The sequence below is a fragment of the Olea europaea genome, unplaced genomic scaffold, assembly GCF_002742605.1.
Source record: "Olea europaea var. sylvestris unplaced genomic scaffold, O_europaea_v1 scaffold59, whole genome shotgun sequence".
Lineage (NCBI taxonomy): Eukaryota > Viridiplantae > Streptophyta > Magnoliopsida > Lamiales > Oleaceae > Olea > Olea europaea.
Window position 1 is genome coordinate 1,003,943 of NW_019264242.1, and position 6,838 is coordinate 1,010,780.

Consider the following 6,838-nt stretch of genomic DNA (forward strand, 5'->3'; position numbering starts at 1 on the left):
TTTTCCCATCCAATTGACACTTCACAACAATGCAAGTGTCAAACAATGTGTCAAAAATCGGTGGACAAATAGCAAAGTTCAATCGATAAAAACCTTGCGACATGTACACTATGGTGTACACTTTAGTTTACACTTTGCCTTATGACGTTACCTTGTTGGATGGTATAAATTTCAAGTAGTTTTCCCATCAAATTGACACTTTACAACAATGCAAGTGTTACACAATGTGTAAAAAATCAGTCACAAATAGCAAAGTTCAATCGGTAAGAACCTTGCTTCATATACACTAAGGTATACACTTTAGTTTACACTTTGCCACGTGACATTACCCTATTGGACAGTTTAAATTTCAAATATTTTTCCCATTTAATTGACACTTAACAACAATACAAGTGTCAAACAATGTGTCGAAAATTAGTGTACAAATAGCAAAGTTCAATCGGTAAGGACCTTGCTACATGTGCACTGTGGTGTACACTTTAGTTTACACTTTGCCACGTGACATTACCCGGTTGGGCAGTTTAAATTTCGAACAGTTTTCCAATCCAATTGACACTTGACAACAATTCAAGTGTCAAACGTATCAAAAATCAGTACACAAATAGCAAAGTTCAATCTATAAGAACCTTGGTACATATACACTATGGTGTACACTTTAGTTTACACTTTGCCACATGACATTACCCTGTTTGACAATTTAAATTTCAAACAATTTTCCAATCCAATTGACACTTGACAACAATCCAAGTGTCAAACAACATGTTAAAACTCAGTGCACAAATAGCAAAGTTCAATCAGTAAGAACGCCGCTACATATACACTATGGTCTACACTTTAGTTTACACTTTGCCATGTGACGTTACCCTGTTGGACAGTTAAATTTCTAATAGTCTTCCCATCCAATTGACACTTGACAACAATGCAAGTGTCAAACAACGTGTTAAAAATCAGTGTACAAGTAGCAAAGTTCAATCGATAAGAACCTTACGACATGTCCACTATGGTGTACACATTAGTTTACACTTTGCCACATGACATTACCTCGTTGTACAGTTTAAATTTCTAACAGTTTTCCCATCCAATTGGCAATTGATAGCAATGCAAGTGTTAAACAACGTGTCAAAAATCAGTGTACAAATGGCAGAGTTCAATCGGTAAGAACCTTGTTGCATGTGCACTATGGTGTACACTTTAGTTTACACTCTGCCGTGTGACATTACCCCGTTGGACAGTTAAATTTCTAATAGTCTTCCCATCCAATTGACACTTGACAACAATACAAGTGTCAAACAACATGTCAAAAATTAGTGTACAAATAGCAAAGTTCAATCGGTAAGAACCTTGCTATATATACACTAACGAACCCCGATGCGAAAAGCATCAAGGAACTCTCAAGATGTCCTTTGCCTCTCGATGCCCCGTTCACGGTCGGTACTTTGAAGATAGGGCATGCATCGAAATCGAAATGACTCTCGGTAACGGATATCTCGGCTCTCGTATCAATGAGGAAGGTAACAAAATGTGATACTTGGTGTGAATTGTGGAATCTCATGAACCATCGAGTTTTTGAACGCAAGTTGTGCCCGAGGCCATTGTCACCAATGCGGGATGGCAGGCATTGGGCTAGAAACTAGCCTCCCATGTGCGTCCATGCACGGCCAACCCAAATGCGATTCGACGTCGACGTGAGTCATGGTAATTGGTGATTGAAGACCTCAACTCACGCGTTGTCGCACAAAATTGTGTCATTCAGTCAGAGTGCCTCGGAGCCCAAAAGTGCTCCTCACACCTCGACGGCGACCCCAGATCAGGCGAGATCACCCACTGAGTTTAAGTATATCAATAAGTGAAGGAAAAGAAACTTACAAAGATTCTCCTAGTAACGGCGAGCAAATCGGGAAGAGCCCAACTTAAAAATTGGACGATCTTATCGTTCGAATTGTAGTCTGGAAAAGCTTCTTCAGTGGTGGACCGAGCTCAAGTCTCCTAGAAACGGGTGCTAGAGAGGGTGAGAGCCCCGTCGTGCTGGACCCTATCTCACCACTAGGCGCTGTCGACGAGTTGGGTTGTTTGGGAATGCAGCCCCAATCGGGCAATAAATTCCATCCAAGGCTAAATACGGGCGAGAGACCAATAGATAACAAGTACTGCAAGGGAAAGATAAAAAGAACTTTGAAAAAAGAGTCAAAGATTGCTTGAAATTATCGGGAGAGAAGCGGATGGGGGTCGGCGATGCGTCCCGATCGGATGTGGAACGGTGACGAGCCGATCCATCGATCGACTTAGGGCGTGGACCAGCACAAATCAAGGTGACTGCCAAAGCCCAACAGTCAACACGCTTGCGAAATGCTGTCGCCTTGATTGTAGCGGACAGCGCATGTCCTCGGCGTACCTCGACACATGTGCACTCCCGATACTGGCTTGCGAGCTCCCCATTCGACCCGTCTTGAAGTACGAACCAAGGAGTCTGATATGTGTGCAAGTAAACTCGTGAGGTGCAAGGAAGTTGATTGGCGTGATCCCCCCAAGGTGTGCAAGATCGATCGACCTCGATCTTCTGAGAAGAGTTTGAGTGCGAGCATACCTGTCGAGACCCGAAAGATGGTGAACTATACCTGAGCAGGGTGAAGCCAAAGGAAACTCTAGTGGAGCCACGCAGTGATAGTGACGTGCAAATCGTTCGTCTAACTTGGGTATAGGGCCGAAAGACTAATCGAACCATCTAGTAGCTGGTTCCCTCTGAAGTTATTCTCAAACTTTAAAAAGGTAAGACGACGTGGCTGCTTCATTGAGCCACGCCACGGAATTGAGAGCTCCAAGTGGGCCATTTTTGCTAATAAGAACTGGTGATGGAAGATGAACCAAAAGCCGAGTTACGGTGCCCAACTGCGTGCTAACCTAGATCCCACAAAGGGTATTGGTCAATTAAGACAGTAGGACGGTGGTCATGGAAGTCAAAATCTACTAAGGAGTGTGTAACAACTCAACTGTCGAATCAACTAGCCCCGAAAATGGATGGCGTTGAAGCACGGCACCTATACCCGGTCGTCGGGGTAAGCGCCAGGCCCCGATGAGTAGGAGGGCGTGATAGTCACCGCAAAACCTTGGGCGTGAGCTCGAGCAGAGTGACCATAGGTGCAGATCTTGGTGGTAGTGGTAAATATTCAAATGGGAACTTTGAAGGCCGAAGAGGGGAAAGGTTTCATGTGAACAGCACTTGCACATGAGTTAATCTATCCTAAGGGTCGGGGAAAGCCTGACAGATAGCACATTTCGCGCGTGCACCGAAGGGGAATCGGGTTAAAATTTTGAAATCTGGACGCGACGATTGACGACAACGTTAGGATGTCCGGAGACATTGTCGGCGGCCTCGAGAAGAGTTATCTTTTCTGTTTAATAGCCTGCCCACCCTGGAAATGGCTTAGCTTGAGGCAGGGTCCAGTGGCTGGAAGAGCACCGTACGTCTCGTGGTGTTCGGTGCGCCCTCGGTGGCCCTTGAAAATTTGGAGGATCGAGAACCGTTCACGCTCGGTCGTACTCGTAACTGCATCAGGTCTCCAACCTGAACAAGCTCTGGTCAATGGAATAATATAGGCAAGGAAATTTGGTAAAATGGATCCATAACTTCGAGAAAAGGATTGGCTCTAAGGGTTGGGCATGGAGGTCCCAGTCCCGAACCCGTCGGCTATCGGTGGACCACTTGAGCTCCTCCCAGGATGAGAGGGGGTCGTCGTGTGCTAGCCGGGGGATAGACTGGGAATGGCTCCTTCAGGGGGCTTCCCCGGGCATCGAACAGTCGACTCAGAACTGGTACGAACAAGGGAAATCCGACTGTTTAATTAAAACAAAGCATTACGATGGTCCCTGTGGATGCTCACACAATGTGATTTCTGCCCAGTGCTCTAAATGTCAAAGTGAAGAAATTCAGCCAAGCGTGGGTAAACGGCGGGAGTAACTACAACTCTCTTAAGGTAGCCAAATGCCTCGTCATCTAATTAGTGACGTGCATGAATGGATTAACAAGATTCCCACTATCCCTGTCTACTATCCAGGGAAACCAGGGCCAAGGGAACGGGCTTGGTAGAATCAATGGGGAAAGAAGACCCTATTGAGCTTGACTCTAGTCCAACTTTGTGAAATGACTTGAGAGGTGTAGGATAAGTAGGACCCGAAAGGCGAAAGTGAAATACCACTACTTTTAACGTTATTTTACATATTTCGTGAATCGGAGGTGGGACACTGTGGGTCGATCTAGGCAGAAGACATTGTTAGGTGGGGAGTTTGGCTGGGGCAGCACATCTGTTAAAAGATAATGTAGGTGTCCTAAGATGAGCTCAACGAGAACAGAAATCTCATGTGGAACAGAAGGGTAAAAGCTCGCTTGATTCTGATTTCCAGTATGAATATGAATCATGAAAGCATGGCCTTACAATCCCTTTAGACCTTCAAAATTTGAAGCCAGAGGTGTCTGAAAAGTTACCACAGGGATAACTGGCTTGTGGCAGCCAAGCATTCCTAGCGACATTGCTTTTCGATCCTTCGATGTCAGCTCTTCCTATCATTATGAAGTAGAATCACCAAGTGTTGGATTGTTCACCCACCAATGGGGAACGTGAGCTGGGTTTAGATCGTCGTGAAACAGGTTAGTTTTACCCTACTGATGACAGTGTCGTAATAGTAATTCAACGTAGTACAAGAGGAACCATTGATTCGCACAATTGGTCATCGCGCTTGGTTGAAAAGCCAGGGTGTGAAGCTACCGTGCACTGGATTATGACTGAATGCCTCTAAGTCAGAATCCGGGCTAGAAGCATCGTGCACCCACCGTCTGCTTGCCGACCCATAGTAGGGGCCTTACGGCCCCCAGGGGCACATGTCGTTGGCCAATCCCTCGCAGCAGACATGCTGCGTTGGCCACCTTGAAGTACAATTTCCATCGAGAGGCGAGTAGAATCCTTTGCAGATGACTTAAATATGCGATGGGGTGGTGTAAGAAATAGAGTGGCCTTGCTGCCATGATCCACTGAGATTCAGCCCTTTGTCGCTCCGATTTGTCCCTCTCCTTCTGTTCCTTCCAATCGAAATTTTCTTTATCCGAAAATGCACTGAGGTTTAAATGCCCATGGTTCTTGAAACAACTTTTCTTTTCAATACCTAAGTGTAGAGGGACAAAAACCCATGTATAGTAATGTGTAGCATCCGAAGCAGTTACGAGACTCTACACTAAAGTTGATGCAGTGGACATAAAATATGTGATGTTAAGTTTGGATGCCCGATCTGTCACCTTGTTATGACTGTGATATGCTTTTGTGTACTTGTTATATGCTATCGTGCTCCTGCATTGTACCTAAGTTGCTCCCTTATTGTGCATGCGATGTCCATTAGTTGCGATGCTGAATTCGGATACAAGAGATGTCCCTTAGCGTGCTTGGTGTGCCTGCGTTTGGCATCGGCATGGACTACATGCTACCTACGTGTGCCAGCGTCCTTCACATGGACTACACTCGGTGCTGCCTTCATGTACCCGCATCCCGTCCTATAAATGCCTGAAAATCTATGTCCTAGCTACATCATGGACATGGCCTGCACACCGTGCCCAGAAATGCCAAAAAATCAGGCTACGTGCCTGTCGTGGCCAGGATTCATCCCGAACATGGCCTGCACACGTGCTCGAAAATGCTCTAAAATGAGGTTGTATCCCTTCCGTGGCTAGGACATTCCCGGACATGGCATGCACATCGTGCCTAGAAATACTTGAAAATGAGGCTGCGTCCCTCCTGTGGCTAGGACACGTCCCGAACATCGCTTGCACATTGTGCCCAGAAATGCTTAAAAATAAGCTACGTCCTTGCCGTGGCCAAGACACGTCCCGGACATGGCCTGCACATCGTGCCCAAAAATGCTTGAAAATGAGGTTGCATCCCTGCCGTGGCCAGGACACGTCCCGGACATGGCCTGCACATCGTGCCCAGAAATGCTTAAAAATGAGGTTGCATCCCTGCCGTGGCCAGGACGCATCCCAGACATAACCTGCACACCATGCCTAGAAACTGCCAAAAATTGCTTGAAAATCAGGCTGCGCCCCTGCCATGGCCAGGATACATGCCGGACATGGCCTACACACCGTGCCCAGAAATGCCTAAAAATCAGGCAACGTCCCTGCCGTGGCAAAGAGTGCTTGAAAATCAGGCAGTGTCCTTGCCATGGTAAAGATGAAAAGAACTTTGAAAAAAGAGTCAAAGAGTGCTTGAAATTGTCGGGAAGGAAGCGGATGGGGGTTAGCGATGCATCCCGATCAGATGTGGAACAATGACGAGCCGGTCTGTCGATCGACTTGGGGTGTGGACCAACACGAATTGAGGAGGTGGCCAAAGCTCAAGCAGTCGACACACCCGTGAAATGTCGTCGTGTCGATTGTGGCGGACAACTCGCGCCTTGACATGCCTCGGCACCTGCGCGCTCATGGTACTGGTCTGCAGGCTCCTTATTCAACCCGTCTTAAAACATGGACCAAGGAGTCTAACATGCGTACGAGTCAACGGGCGAGTAAACCTGTGAGGTGTAAGGAAGCTTATTGGCATGATCTCCCAGAGGGGTGTAACGTCGACCGACCTCGATCTTTTGAGAAGGGTTTGAGTGCGAGCATACCTATCAGGACCCGAAAGATGGTGAACTATGCCTGAGTGGGGTGAAGCTGAGGAAAATCTAGTGGAAGCCCGCAGTGATACTAACGTGCAAATCATTTGTCTGACTTGGGTATAGGGACGAAAGACTAATCGAACTATCCAATAGTTGGTTTCCTCCGAAGTTTCCCTCAGGATAGCCGAAGCTCGGGCGC

The 6,838-nt window shown here is 46.8% G+C and overlaps 1 pseudogene; it reads right to left on the reverse strand.

Moving 5' to 3' along the window:
- Positions 1-1,422: 1,422 nt before the first annotated feature.
- Positions 1,423-5,017, reverse strand: LOC111389439 (annotated as a pseudogene).
- Positions 5,018-6,838: the final 1,821 nt, after the last annotated feature.